The sequence below is a fragment of the Eublepharis macularius genome, chromosome 18, assembly GCF_028583425.1.
Source record: "Eublepharis macularius isolate TG4126 chromosome 18, MPM_Emac_v1.0, whole genome shotgun sequence".
Classification (NCBI taxonomy): Eukaryota; Metazoa; Chordata; class Lepidosauria; order Squamata; family Eublepharidae; genus Eublepharis; species Eublepharis macularius.
In genome coordinates, this window is record NC_072807.1 from 951,447 (window position 1) to 967,499 (window position 16,053).

The 16,053-nt window shown below is 38.7% G+C and overlaps 1 protein-coding gene across 1 annotated transcript in view; it reads left to right on the forward strand.

Moving 5' to 3' along the window:
- Positions 1–16,053, forward strand: part of FAM131B (family with sequence similarity 131 member B) — a 129,000-nt gene that overhangs the window by 37,608 nt on the left and 75,339 nt on the right. The gene's annotated exons all lie outside the window — the stretch shown is intronic.

Sequence of the window (16,053 nt, forward strand, 5' to 3'; positions counted from 1 at the left end):
GATAGTTTCTTGCTGTAGGCTCATGGGATAAACTTCAGATTTAAGGTGGTTAATAGCTAAACCGGAAACTGTTTTGAAGTCTGTTAAGCATTGTTCAACAGCTGGTAGTGAACTCCTGGGATCTGTTAGATACAACACCAGGTCATCTGCAAACAGACTAATCTTAAAGGTTCGTTTTCCAATTATGATTCCTTTTACATCAGGATGCAACCTTAATGATGTTGCTATGGGTTCTATAGCCAGGGCAAACAGTATAGGGGAAAGGGGACTACCTTGTCTGGTACCCCTTTTTATTTGAAACTCCGATGAATAGGTACTGTTGGCTCTAACTATAGCTTTAGGGGAGTCGTAGAGTGTTCTTTACTAGTCTTCTTGCTAATATAGTAGTAAAGATTTTTTGATTCTGATTCAGGAGGGAGATTGGCCTATATGATTTGGGATCCGCAGTATCTTTGCCTTTCTTAGGAATTACAATAATTTCTGCTTCTTTCCAGGATGGGGGAATTTTGCCTGACTGCATCACAAAATTGCATGTATCTGTTAGTGGAGTTAAAATCAAATCTGTATATTTTTTATAAAACTCCGATGGGTAGCCATCTCTTCCAGGAGCCTTGTTATTCTTAAGCGATTTAATTGCCAGTTTAATTTCCATCTCTGATATTGGTTGTTCCATAATTAACTTGTGCTCATCCGATATTTTACTAACTAGATTTCTATTGGATATATAATCAGCTAAGCTAACTGGATCCGGAGAGTCTGAAGTATATAAAGTTTGATAGAATTCTGCAAAAACATTTGCTATTTCTTCAGATTTTGAGTGAACTTGCCCTTTTTTGATAGCTTTTATGGCACATGTCACAGATTTTTCTTTGACTTTTTTAATGAAAAGCCTAGTAGATTTAGGTGACCTGATCCAATATTTTTGCTTAATGTATAGTAATTTTCTCTGAATCGGGACTGTTTCTAAACTTTCCAAGGCTTTCCTTTCCAATGTTAACTGTTTATAAATTGTTTACTACAAGTTTTCTTATGCTCCTGTTCCAACGTTTAAATTTTGGCCAACTATCTCATTTCTAAGTTTCTCTTTTTGTTTTTTATGATAGGAAGCCACTGATATAATTTGCCTCTGAAGGACAACTTTCATAGCATCCCACACCAGTTCTTGGGAGACGCCACAAGCTGTATTCAAATCAAAATATTGTTTTATATCTGAGGAAATTTTTGAGTGAATTTGTTTGTTAAATAAAAGTGATGTGTTTAATTTCCAAATTGTTTACCTTTGTGTTCTGAGTCCTAAACTGAAAACACATTCCATCCAGGCATGATCAGTCCATAATTTTTCACCTATAGCAGACGAACAAACAAGATTGCTAAGTTTGGGAGTCAAAAAAATGTAATCTATTTGTGTATATACATTATGAACAGAAGAGTAGTAAGTGTAGTCTCTTGTGCACAAGTATTGGGTGCACCAGATATCTTGTAAACCTGCTTTGTTCATTATGCTGTTAAATCAGAGATATCTTTTTTCTTACTCTGGTGGCAGTAGTGGTTACGGGTCCTGTCCAAATCATAATTCATCATAAAGTTGAAGTCTCCAGCAAGGACCATTTCTCCTTCTGCAAAAGAATTTAAAAGTGTTAAAAGTATTGTCTATAAAATTTAGTTGGTCCTTGTTTGGTGCATAAATTACAGCCAATGTTAAAGGCATGTGGACTAGACTACCTTTTAAAAACAGATACCATAGAATCATAGAGTTGGAAAGGGCCATACAGACCATCTAGTCCAACCCCCTGCCCAGTTCAGGATCAGCCTAAAGCATCTCTGACTAGTATTCATCCAGCCTGTTCTTGAAAACTGCCAGTGAGGGGGAGCTCACCACCTCCCTAGGCAGCTGATTCCACTTTTGAACTACTCTGACCATGAAAAAGTTTTTCCTAATATCTAGCCGGTACCTTTCTGCATGTAATTTAAGCCCATTGCTTCGGGTCCTACCCTCTGCTGCCAGCTGAAACAGCTCCCTGTCCTTCTCCAAATGACAGCTTTTCAAATATTTAAAGAGGGTAATCTTGTCCCCCCTCAATCTCTTCTTCTCCAAACTAAACATTCCCAAGGCCCTCAGCCTTTCCTCGTAGGGCTCAGTCTCCAGACCCCTAACATAAGAACATAAGAACATAAGCAAAGCCATGTTGGATCAGGCCAGTGGCCCATCCAGTCCAACATTCTGTCACACACAGTGGCTAGAAATCCAGTGCCATCTAAAGGACTGTCAGTGAGGCCAGGACACCAGATGCCCTCCCACTGCCTTCCTTCCAGCACCAAGACAACAGAGCACCACCTCCCCACAAAGAGAATACCATCTATCTCCTGTGGCTAATAGCCACTGATGGACCTCTGCTCCATATATTTGTCCAGTCCCCTCTTGAAGCTGGCAATGCTTGTAGCTGCCACCACCTCCTGTGGCAACGAATTCCATGTGTTTATCACCCTTTGTGTAAAGTAGTATTTTCTTCTATCTGTTCTAACCCGACTGCTCAATAATTTCATAGAGTGCCCACGAGTTCTTGTATTGTGAGAAAGGGAGAAAAACACATCTTTCTCGACCTTCTCTAACCCGTGCATTATCTTGTAAACCTCTATCATGTCTCCCCTCAGTCGTCTTTTCTCCAGGCTAAAGAGCCCCAAGCGCCTCAATCTTTCCTCATAGGGAAAGTGTTCCAACCCTTTAATCATTTTAGTTGCCCTTCTCTGTACTTTTTCCAGTGCTATGATATCTTTTTTAAGGTGTGGCGACCTGAACTGTACACAGTACTCCAAATGAGGCCTCACCATCGATTTATACAGAGGCATTATGATACCGGCTGATTTGTTTTCAATCCTTTTCCTAATAACCCCCAGCATAGCATTAGCTTTTTTTATGGCAGTCGCACACTGTGCTGACATTTTTAGTGAGTTATCTATCATGACTCCAAGATCTCTCTCTTGGTCAGTCTCCGCCAGTTCAGACCCCATCAACTTGTATTTATATTTTGGATTTTTGGTTCCAATGTGCATTACTTTGCACTTGGCTACATTGAACCTCATTTGCCACATGGATGCCCACTCTTCTAGCCCCGACAGATCCCTTTGGAGTGCCTCACAATCCTCTCTGGCTTTCACCACCCTGAACAATTTCGTGTCATCTGCAAATTTAGCCACTTCACTGCTTAATCCCAATTCCAAATCATTAATAAACAAGTTAAAAAGCATTGGACCCAATACCGACCCCTGTGGCACCCCACTGCTCACCACCCTCCACTGTGAGAAGTGCCCGTTTATACTCACTCTCTGTTTCCTATTAATTAGCCAGTTTTCGATCCACAAGAGGACTTGGCCCTTTATCCCATAGCTACTGAGCTTACTTAGGAGCCTTTGATGAGGAACTTTGTCAAAAGCTTTCTGGAAGTCAAGATAAACAATATCTATCGGGTCTCCCTTGTCCACTTGTTTGTTCACTCCCTCAAAGAACTCTAACAGATTGGTGAGACAAGATCTTCCCTTACAGAACCCATGCTGAGTTTTCCTCATCAGCTTTTGGTCATCAATGTGCCCACTAATTTTATTTTTGATAATAGTTTCCACCAACTTACCCGGTATTGACGTCAGGCTGACTGGCCTGTAATTTCCCGGATCTCCCCTGGAACCTTTTTTAAAGATGGGGACAACATTAGCTACCTTCCAGTCCTCAGGAACAGATGCAGAGTTTAATAACAGATTACATATTTTTGTGAGGAGATCTACAAGTTCACACTTGAGTTCTTTCAGAACTCTTGGATGTATGCCATCTGGGCCCGGTGATTTATCAGTTTTTAAATTATCTAGCAGTCGCATAACCTCCTCTCTCGTCACCTCAATGTGACTCAGGTCTTTCAAAACCCCTCCCAAAGTCAGTGCTTCCGGAGTGGGCATGCACTTCTTATCTTCCACAGTGAAGACAGAAGCAAAGAACGCATTCAGCTTCTCGGCCATTTCCCTATCACCCTTTAGTAATCCTTTTACGCCTTGGTCATCCAAGGGCCCCACTGCCTCCCTAGCTGGTTTCCTACTTCTAATATATTTAAAGAATTGTTTATTGTTTTTCTTTATGTTCTTTGCAATATGCTCCTCATATTCCCTTTTTGCCTGTCTGATCACAGACTTGCACTTTTTTTGCCACAACTTATGCTCCTTTTTATCAACCTCACTCCGACTAGTTTTCCACTACCTAAAAGAATCCTTTTTACCTTTTACAGCTTCTATTACATTGCTTGTTAACCATGCTGGCCTTTTCCTAAACCTATTTGTGCCTTTCCTAACCAGCGGTATATATTTAATTTGAGCTTCCAGGATTGTAGTTTTAAATAGTCTCCAAGATTCCCCAAGTGTTTTGACCTTTTTTCCTTTCCCTTTCAGTTTCTTCTTCACGTACCCCCTCATCTCAGAAAAGTTACCCCTTTTGAAGTTAAACATGGCTGCGTTGGTCTTATTTGGCAATTTCCTATTTATACATATGTTGTACTCAATAACATTATGGTCACTGTTCCCAAGTGGTGCAATCACATTTACATCTCTCACCAGGTCTTCAGCATTACTGAGGACCAAATCCAGGATCACCTCTCCCCTAGTAGGTTCTGTAACCATCTGTTCCATAGCACAGTCATTGAGACAGTCTAGAAACTCACTTTCTCTCCCCCGATTCGAACACCCATTGGCCCAGTCAATGTGTGGGTAGTTCTTGTCATTCTTGTCGCTCTCTTCTTCACCCTCTCGATTTTGTACACATCTTTTTTGAAGTGAGGCCTCCAGAACTGCACACAATACTCCAGGTGTGGCCTGACCAAGGCAGTATAGAGAGGGGCTATGACCTCCTGCAATTTCGACGCTATGGCCCCTTTGATACAACCCAAGATTGAATTAGCCTTTTTTGCCACCGCATCACACTGACTGCTCATATTTAGTTTACAGTCCACACTTACCCCAAGATCCCTTTCACATATACTACTGCCCAGAAGTGTATCCCCCATCCAGTATTTGTGCTTCCCATTTTTGTGGCCCAGGTGTAATATTGTACACTTGTCTTTGTTGAATTGCATCCTATTCACAGCTGCCCACTTCTCCAGAGTATTCAGGTCTTGTTGAATTTTAATTCTATCTTCTTGGGTGTTTGCTACTCCTCCCAATTTGCTATCATCAGCAAATTTAATGAGCAGCCCTTCCACTCCTTCATCCAGATCATTGATAAAAATATTGAAAAGTACCGGGCCCAAAACTGAGCTCTGCGGCACCCCACCGGACACCTCCCTCCAATCTGATGAAATGCCGTTGACTACCACTCTTTGGGTGCGGTCCTCTAACCAGTTCCCTATCCACCGAACTGTCTTATAGTCCAGTCCACAGTCTTCCAGTTTGCCCATCAGAATGTCATGGGGGACCTTATATCTTCCCTGTGGGTCTATTTTTGATTCCTTCAAAGACAATTTAGTTTCTTTTGAAAATAGTATAGCTATGCCCCTGGATTCTGATAATCCTGGAGATTGAAATTGTTGATTAAACCAGCGATTCTTAAAAACCCTTTGGTTAGAGGTTTTCAAATGCGTTTCTTAGAGAAACAGTATTGAAGACTTCTGCTGAGTAAAAGCAGTTGATATTCTCTTGAGTTTAATTTTATTATTTAGGCCCCTACAGTTGACCAAAATTATTTTATAATTCTGTTCACTCATTACCCATGTAGATGGTCCAACGATAGGTCAACATTTTTGGACCAGGATCAAAATAAACCCAAATTTTTCCAAACTTAAACCCTGTTATTTCTTTCAATAGGGTCCCTTGCATTCGCTCCAGTCTCCTATGGTACATGACAAAATTTTTAGTTAAGTCTGCTTTTAGATTCTTCTGTGATTTTGTTAACTTATACAAAGTAGACACCACCTGTAGATTCAATAACCAATTCTGAACTTAGGGTATAGAAAACAAAATCATAAATACATCGGTACATGTTAACCAAGTCAGAACCTCAATCCCCAACAACAACTTCCCAATTCCTTCTTCCACCATCCCAACTTGACCACCCCCTCTCCCTCCTCCCTCCATTCTCCCACAAAGATGTTTCTCTTTAACATAGAACAAAAAAAAATGTAGGGTCAGCATAGGCTGGCCACAACCCCCCATGCCTTCCTGGCAACCACCACAAAATTAGGAGGAAGATAGAGAGCGCTGAAGCTCTCATCCTGGAGGCAAACAAGTATCAGAGGGAAACGTTTCTGAAGACTACCGACTCCCAGCTTCCACTCCAACGAGTCTAAGTAAGTGCAATTATCAAAGGCATCTTGGTTCCACTAATAATATAAAATTACTCTTCCGGTTAGTATTCTAGGATGTAGGGTTGACTTTCTTCCATCGCTCGGTTCTCCTTGGAAGTCTAGATTCTTTCTGGATGGGTCTCATAGTTTAAGATTGGTCGACTGTGAGGTTCAGGGTGTTTAACAGTGCAGAGCCTTCTTCTGTATCCTTAGCGAAGTACAGGTTTCCTTCATGTAGGACAGAGAGTTTAGAGGATGATCCCACCCATCTGTATTTCAAGTTTGCCTTCATAAGTGTGGTAGTAATTGGTTTAAGGTCCCTACACATTTTGAGCATTTCTGATGGAAGATCAGGAAACACTTGGGTTTCTTTATGCTTGTAGATCAAGTGCCCACGATTTCGAGCTTCTTTCAATTTCCCCCCCTTCATTTTCAAGTCTCTGAGCATAACCAGAATGTCTCTTGGAAAATGAGATTTTTTTTGTCTTACTGGGGCCCAGTCTGAAGGCTGCTTCAACGCTTGGCGCAATTCCCTTCATGAGTTTGAGAGTTTCAGCCAGTCAGGACATTATAAATATAGGAAGATCTATATTCTCTTCCTCATTTTCTGGAAAGCCCCTCAGATTCAAATTTCTAGCTTTTAGCTTTGTCTCCAGTTCAAGCACCTCCACTGACAAAGCTTCTTCCACTAACTGAGTTTGATTTAAGTCTTCCTGCAGACTGAGTCTGAGCTCAAGTGCCTCGTTGGCTGTTTGGGCAACAGCAGAGATAGAATTGCTGATTTCTTTAAGCTGTTATAGGCTTTAAGCCATTCTGTATTTCATCGGTTAATTGTTCTGATACAGAAGCGATAATATTAACTTCCAGCTTTTGAAGAGATTCAGGAAATTCCTGCCTCGTTAAAGCGGCCGTGCCATCTTCCTGCTCCGCCATTTTAGGGCTGTGTTCAGCAGGGGCTGCTTTGCCGTTTCTCACATCTTCAGAGGTAAAATAAGATCTTACCGTTGTAGAATGCAGCTGAGGAGGTTTTGTTTTACCTGCCTCTGTCTTTCCCATCTTTATTCAATACTGTTATGGGTTGTTAGTAGCGTTGGGAGCAGGCCGGGCTCGGAGACTCAGAAAGGAGCACCCGCCATTTCCCGAGCGTCGCTCTGCCCCCCCCCCAAGTGCAATTTCAAATTCAGTTTTAGATTGCTCAAAGTTACAATATCTCTTGTCTAACTTAAAATCTCTCTGAGATTTGCATATAAGAAAACCATTGGCAAGCATGTCCTTCTGCTACCAAATCCTCTCTTGATTTAATTTTAACTTGACCTTGAGAAAATTCCAACAAATCACAATAAGTTAACCATTTAATTGGACTCACCATTTCTCTTCTAAAATCAGCTTCTTGTGATGATAACCAGAGAGGTATTTTCGAATAAAACCTACGTTTGTATTTATTCCATACTCTCATACTCTCTTAATAATCATTACGCCTGACGTAATGATTATTAAGCTCTGCATTTACCTTAGCCTGATCATACCATAAGTATCCATTCCACCCAAATTCTAGGTCATGCCCTTTGAGGTCCAGTAGTCTTCTGTTTTTTTAACAAAATCCATTCTTCCATCCAAACCAGAAAGTTAGCAGCAAAGTGTAATCTCATATCTGGTAGACCCGTACCTCCTCTTTCCTTTGCATCCTGCAGAACCGTAAATTTAACCCTTGGTTTTTTGCCTTGCCATATAAATTTCGATATATCCTTCTGCTATTGTTCAAATGGTGCCTCAGTTGTCAAAACTGGAATTGTCTGAAATAGGAATAATTCTTTCCAACAACAACAATTGAATTTTACCCCAACTTAACATATCCCTTATAATTTCATTCCAAGTCTTAATATAAATATTTTGGAATAACATACAGTTTATATTTGACAAAGTGATACCTAAATATTTTACCTTTTTCTCGATTTTAAACCCTGTTCTCTAATTTCATTTGATCCTGTATTTTTCATATTTTTAGTTAACACTTTGGTCTTCTGCTTATTGACCTTGAAACCAGCCACTGCACCAAATTCTTTTAACATTAAGGTTTCAGTGATGAATGTGTAGTACGGAGGTGGTGCAAAGCAAAAGAGAAGTTATCTGCTGCATAGGATATTTGGGGGTGAACACAGCCTAAAATCCTGCTTGTAATATTTTACTATCTTAAAGGATTTAGAAATAGGAAGATTTAGAAAAACACAGAAAGGAATGAATAGATTCTCTTGCTTTTTTAAAAAAAAGCCAGTTTCCCCAGGATCTAGCTGCATACCTGGTTCCCCATATACTTCCCCAATGGCCAGCAGCGACCCACCCTCCTGCGGAGAGTCTTGAGAAACTTCAGCCTGCCTCCCATGCTTGGAATTAATGAGGGAGCTGGGGATGGTCCTTACATTTGACCTCCTCCAGATTGTTCCAGAGATGAGTGGGGCCTCAGCCACAAGATCCAGAGGGATCCTGGCAATCATACATTTCACTGACTATAATTGGGGGGGGGGGGTTTCCTGTGCATCAAACTAGGATGTGGACAGTAGGCAGAGATGTACAGGTGAAGGAAGATGGCTATACGGAAAGGAGCTGGCCAGGTTCTAGGTTGTTCTCATCAAGTTTCGTGGAACAAAGGAAATGGGCAGTAATCTGGGAGGCAGTTGAGTAGGTGCAAAACACTGACCCCCTCCCCCCTTTTACCGGAGCCAGATTAAAGCTCCACTGCACTGGGGCATCCTTGAGCGCACTTTTACTTTTCCACGTACATGTGAATAGTTTCCATTCATCCTGTGGAGAGAAATAAAACGTTGCAGTGGCTTGCTTCTCCTGACAATGTGAGGCTCTGCCCTCAGGGACACACAGGTCCCTAGGTGTGTACTTATGTGAGATTGAGAGACTGCGCAGAATGTGCAGCTTCTGGCATGGAAAGTGGGAACTATGCCTGAGCCTTAACCTTAGGGCCGAGGGTTGTGTTTAGTCTGGGAAAATGGAATGAAGCCAGAACTGGAGAAACATGTGCTGCTTTCTTCAGCGGTGACCATGGCCTCAGCCTTGAGTGGGCAGGGAGCCCAGGAGTCAAGTGGGAGAAAGAATGGGAAGTCTTGCCTCCTCCTCACTATATCAGTCCGGATGGGTTTTTCCAGCATTATGTACATCCCTGACTGGTGCTTCCAGTGCATATGTGTTGAGAGGGGTAATAATGCCAGTCATATGAGGAACAGTGTACTAGCTATACTATTTATAAAACGTATGTTGTATTTTCTAGAATGCACTTTAATGACTTAATACTATAAACACAGTACTGACATCCACCATTAACTCAGGAAAATCTGTACATTAGCTTATCTCCTAGAATTAGTAAATTGGGCCATGCTGATCCTTGCAGTTGTAACCTCATGACTAGACTACTGCAATGAGTGTCACATGGGGCTGCTTTTGAAAACAAATTGGAATCTTCAATTTAATACAGAATATAGCAGCCTGTCTTCATTTATGCCCTGCCTTTCTCCCCAGGGGGACTCAAAGTGGCTAACATCATTCTCTTCTCCTCCATTTATCTTCACAACAGCCTCTGAGGTAGGTTAGGCTGAGAATGTGTGACTGGCCCAAGATCACCCAGCAAACTTCCATGGCAGAGCAGGGATTCAAACCAGGGTATCTGTTGGATAAGTATTGTTGCAGGGTAGAAAATTTGCACAGCAGATAAAGAATCACAGACATGCGTGTTCAGCTTCTAAAATAAATGTTTACTACATATAGGGAAAAATAATAAGGGTACATTGGAGATAAAATAAAGGAGCTAACTCAGTTCCTACATCCTTACATCCCTGGAGATAACGGTCTAACTAACTGGAGAGCAATGGCGTCCTGAGTAAAGGAAAAAATGTCAATTGCCCCCCAGTAAACCTGGTCAGCCAATAATCAATCCTAGATCTATTCATTAAGCATGCAACTCCCCTTTTACCCTGGCAGGAAGAACAACTCGACATCTAACTGGTCTTATGCAAACTAGTTGTCTCTAACTAAACACAAACAAATTAACTCTTTCATGACTGAAGAGAATGGCACTTGTAAAAATCCCAACAACCCCTTCTCTCGTGTTAGTAGCTGAAGTCATGAAGGTTCATCTTCTCTCGCAGGTACTCGAACTTCACTCTCACGAGTGGCTTGGTGAGAATGTCAGCAACCATTTCTTCTGAAGGGCAGTACTTGAGATCAATTATTCCTTGTTGCTGCATCTCTTGAACGGAGTGATATCTGACAGCGATGTGCTTGCTTCTTGCTCTCACTCTTGGATAAAGCAACGCAAGCTTGGTTGTCTTCAAATAGTTACTGGTTTAGGTTCATCTATGCCAAAGTCTTTTAGCAAATTGATGATCCACTCAAGTTCATCACAGGCTCGTGCAGCAGATGTGTTTTTGGCCTCTGTGGTAGACTTGGCAACTAAAGTTTGTTTCTGGCTTGTCCAGCTGATCAGGCTTTATCCACTGGTTGATTTGTAGTTAGCTTGGTTTTCACCCCAATCAGCATCCATGTATCCAACCAGCTTTGGGTGAAATCTTCAGGTCAGCTGTCCCTATAAGATATCTGGTAAGTCTTTTGACAGCATTCATGTCGTGGTGGTTGGGTGAATTTGTCTTTCTGCATAGGATTCCAACTGCCGCAGATGTGTCAGGTCTTGACACTGTACTCAGGTAGAGAAGTTTGCCAATTGCTTCTCTGTATTGCTGATTGCTTTCAAGTAGCGTCCCATCTGTGAGTTTGAGATAAGTGGGTTCAGTTGGTGGGCTTACCCTTTTGGCATCTTCCATTCCCAGAAATTCTGCAAGATCTTTGATTTTGTGTTTCTGGTTTAGGAGGAAACTCCCATTTTCTGCTCTCTCAGTTTGAATCCTAAGATAATATTTTTTTTATTAATTTTTATTGAATTTTGTTGCAGCATATAACTTACAATCATAAACATCATTTCAAGTCAGATCAAAAGTTTAGTTTACAATACATTATTAACCTTGTGTTCTTGAAAATTAACAATAATATCTCTTTATGATGACTCAAATATACAGTTAGTTTAGTAGAACGAGAGGTAACCATTGTTTGTTATAACTTGGAAAATTTTTGAGTTGGGCTGCAAATTGTGTTCTTCTATATATTCCAAGAAAGGGAGCCATTTATCAATAAAACCGGTATTTTCTGTGAAACGCTCTGCATTTTGTATATCGTTGCTTATTTTTTCTAAAATAAAGTGATTCCAAACTTTGGAGAACCAAGTCTCAATTGTTGGTAGTCTCTTTGATTTCCAGACTGTTGCAATAGTACTCTTAGCTGCAATAAAGAGTGATGCAATGAGTTCCTTTCTGATTTTAGGGATATGCAAATTTCCCCATAGGTCTAGAAAAATCATTTTCGGGTCAAAAGGAAGTTCATAATTAGTAATGTCTTTAATTTTCATTAATATCTCCTCCCAAAATTGTCTAATTTTTTTACATTCCCACCAACAGTGGGCAAAGGTTCCCTTTTCACCGCAATTTTTCCAACATTTAGGGGACGATTTATTAGATATCAATGCTAACTTTTGGGGAGTTAGATACCATCTATGTATCACTTTGAATGTTTGAAGTTTTGTTACAATGACTTTTGAGGTAAATATGCCAGATGACCATACCTCATTCCAAGCCTCTGAGGATTTCTCAATCGAGCAGTCCTTACTCCAGCTATTTTGGCAACTTAATTGCTTGTTCTCCGTTGCGTTTAATAGTATTTTGTATAGACGAGCTATCATCCCTTTTTTTTGTTGTGAGGAGGAATTTAAAATTTGTTCAAATTCAGTCAGAGGTTCTTTCATGATGTTCCTTAGTTTTATTTTCTCCGTCATGTGCAAAAGTTGTAGATAGCTAAACCATTGTAGTTTACTTTTTAGTTTTCTCTCTATATCTACCTTCTCTAATAGTCCTGACTGTGTGGTGATGTCAATTAGTCTGGTTACTTTTGCCTGTCGCAGTGTTAGAATGAGGGACCGGTCCCACCCCGGTGAGAACCATTCTTGATTTATAAATGATGAGAATCTGGATAGTTTTGGGACTAATTTGCTCTTAATTTGGTCCCACGTCTTTAAAATAGACGATATCACAAGACCGGTTTTAATATTTTTTGGTCTATTAATTGGTTTATTCCAAATTATGTCTGTGATGTCATAATGCCTTAAAGAGGATTGCGTAATTTTAATCCAATCCGGCAGAGTTGAATTAGATGTTATTTGCAAGAGGTTGGCCAGTCTTGCTGCTGATTGGTATAGTGATAAATCTGGATAGTTGAAACCTCCATTTAGTGATTTCCTCCTCATAGTATTAAACGCAATTCTCGGATGTTTGTTTTGCCACAGGAATTTATTGATCAGTATTTGCCATTGTACTATTAGCGATCTGTTTATGGTAAGAGGGATCGCTCTAAACATATAGAGAAATTTTGGTAATATAAAAGCCTTTATTAAATGAAATCTGTCATACCACGTGAGTTTTAATTTATTCCAGTTAGTAATGTCTGTTTTAATTTGATTTGTTAATTTAAGATGATTCAATTTTACCAGTTCATTTAGGTTAGGAGAGATATTAACACCTAAATAAGTTATGTATGATGGAGACCACTGATAATTATATAATTTATTTATTTGTTGGATCATTTTGCTATGGATATTAATGGCAAGGTAATAAGATTTTGTTTGGTTAATTGTTAATCCTGATATTGCTCCAAAATTTGTAAGTAGGGTTGAGAGATAGGGCAGCGAATTTAATGGGTCAGTTATGTATAACAACATGTCGTCTGCGAACAAGCTAATTTTGAATTCTGCGGAATTAACCTTTATTCCCTTTACTTGATCATTTTCTCTGAGGGCAGCCGCGAAGGGTTCAAGGGCAAAAGCAAATAATAGGGGAGATAGGGGGCATCCTTGTCTTGTGCCTCTTTTTATATATATGTTTTCTGAGTGCATAGCATTTACTTTAATATTTGCTATTGGTTGATGATAAATTGCTCTAATTATATTTAAAAATTTTCCTCCAAATTCCATGTATGACAGTGTTTTTAAGAGGTATGGTACTTCTACCGAATTGAAAGCTTTTTCGACATCTAATGATAACAAAATAGTTTCCATGCTGTTGTGAGTACAATGATCTATAAGGTTTAGTGATTTATAAATGTTATCTGTAATGTCTCTTTTTGGTATAAATCCTGATTGATCTGTATGTATGTAGTTAGATATGAATGTGTTTAAACGATTCACTATGATGGAAGTGAAAATTTTATAATCGTGGTTGAGCAACGATATGGGGCGGTAGGATGCTGATTTCAAAGGGTCTTTTCCCTGTTTGTGAATCACAATAATGTCAGCTCTCTCCCAGGTAGGAGGCATTTTACCTACATCTAGAATTGAGTTGGCCAAATTAGTCAGGTGTATTGCTAATAAATTTGTATATTTTTTATAAAATTCTGCCGGATAGCCATCCGGTCCTGTTGCTTTATTATTTTTAGCATTTTTTATTGCATTTATTGTTTCTTGTATAGTGATGGGTTTGTCAAGAAGCGTTCTGTGTACTTCCTCTAATTTCTTGAGACTTTTTAGTGATTTTAGAAAATAGGCTATTTTCTTTGGGTCAGGATTATTTGAAGAATATAGTTGTGTGTAATAGTCTTTGAAGACCTTGAGGATTGATTCTGATTTATATTGTATGACATTTTTGCTGTTATAAATTCTGTTAATATTATTTTGTGACCTTCTTTGTTTTACTTTGTATGCTAAAATGCGAAGAGTTTTGGGAGAGTTGGACCAGTGTGTCTGCTTAGCAGCCAGCAGCTGTTTATATATTGTATGACTTTCCAAGGTCTCTAAGATTTTCCTTTGCGTTAGGAGCTCACTATATGTTTTTTTACTACCTGTTGACTTGTGTTTGATTTCTAGAGCCTTAATATTATTTATTAACTCTTGCTTTTGTTTCAGTTTTTCTCGATTGATTTTTGCTGTAAGAGCTATTATGTGACCTCTGGTCACTGTTTTTATTGTGTCCCAAAGTATGTGCACCCCAATTTCATTAGATAGGTTCTCTGCAATAGCTGTTTCTATTATTTTCCCAATTTCCTTAGTTGCGTATTGATTAAATAATAAGTGCTTTGGTAGGCACCATTGATTGCTTTTCTGTGTCTTGTCATCTAGGTTGAGTGTCATTGTTACCCATGCATGGTCTGAGATTGTATTATTTCCAATTTCTATTTCCTCTACCTTGTCTATAATAGTATTGGAGCTTAATATGTAATCTATTCTTGTATATGTGTTATGTCTTTGTGAAAAATATGTAAAATCTTTTTCTCCTTCATGATAGTGTCTCCAAGTGTCTATTAAATGATATTTCTTTAAAATAGCTGCTAATTTTGTTGTTTTGTGTATATTTTTTGTGTTTTGGTTATTGAAGTTCGATTTATCTAATTGATGATTTATTATGTAGTTTAAGTCACACCCGATTATTAAGTCTCCTTCCTGAAATGTAGTTAATTTCTGCAATGCTTCCTCTATAAAGTCTAATTGGTGTATATTGGGAGCATATAACGAGGCTAGTGTAAGTTTGTGTTCCCCTATTTTCCCTTTAACAAAGATGTATCTACCTTTTTTGTCTTTGAGAGTTTTTGTTTGTTGAAATTGTATATGTTTTGCGATTAGGATGGCTACTCCTCTTGATTTGGAATTACCAGGTGCATGGTATTGTGCTTGTAGCCACCTAGCTTTCAATGAATCAGTATTATTATACCGCAAGTGGGTCTCTTGTAGAAAAATTATTTGTGCTTTAGTATGAGCTAAATTCGAAATCACTCTCCTTCTTTTAACAGGATTTCCCAAACCTCTAACATTGAAAGATAAAGTTTTGATTTTAGAACACATTTCTATCCTTGATTGTAATAATTACTCAAGTTCTACTCTTGTTTTCTATATTGTTGTTGACTCACTCTATGTTTTCCGACTTGGCTTATATTTTATAGTCTGAAGTATAAACTACTACTGCAAGTTGAATTTTCCCAATTATAAGCAGGCATACATTATAATACCAGTTTTTTTGATTAATCCGTCTCAAAATGAAAAAAAGGGGAAATTATTTAAAAAGGTATTGCTATTATCACAATATTTTCCCTAGTATGCTGTTTCAAAGATATTCTGTTTAAACCACTCTCTTCAAATCGGTGTATATATATTATTAATACAATTCTTCTTTATTCTCCTTGTATCATAAACCTTTCAAATTATTTAGAGTACAGTCCAATAAAACCACTTATATCTCTTCACCTCTTAGTACTGTTTTAATTCCTCTCTGTGTAAGTACCTCGTAGTGTTGTTCTTTCTCCCTTTTATGACCTTTCCTTCTCTTGGTTTCCTATCTTCGTTGCAAACTTTGAACTGCTTGTATTCGTCTCTTTTTTTTTCCCTCCCCCTCCCTATAACCACCCTAACCCCCCTCCCTTTCTTATACCCCCTCTCTCCCCTTCTATACTAATGAACTATATCAATGAACTATAGAATATCAATTTTTATTACTTTTACTTTTTTTTTAAATTATTGCTATTATTTTTTATTTATTGTTATTTTTTGTTTATTAATTTTTGTAATATTTATATATAAATATTCTTTTTATTATTATTATTTTTATTTTTATTTTTTTTTTTAACAAATATTGTTTTTTGTTATAAAGAT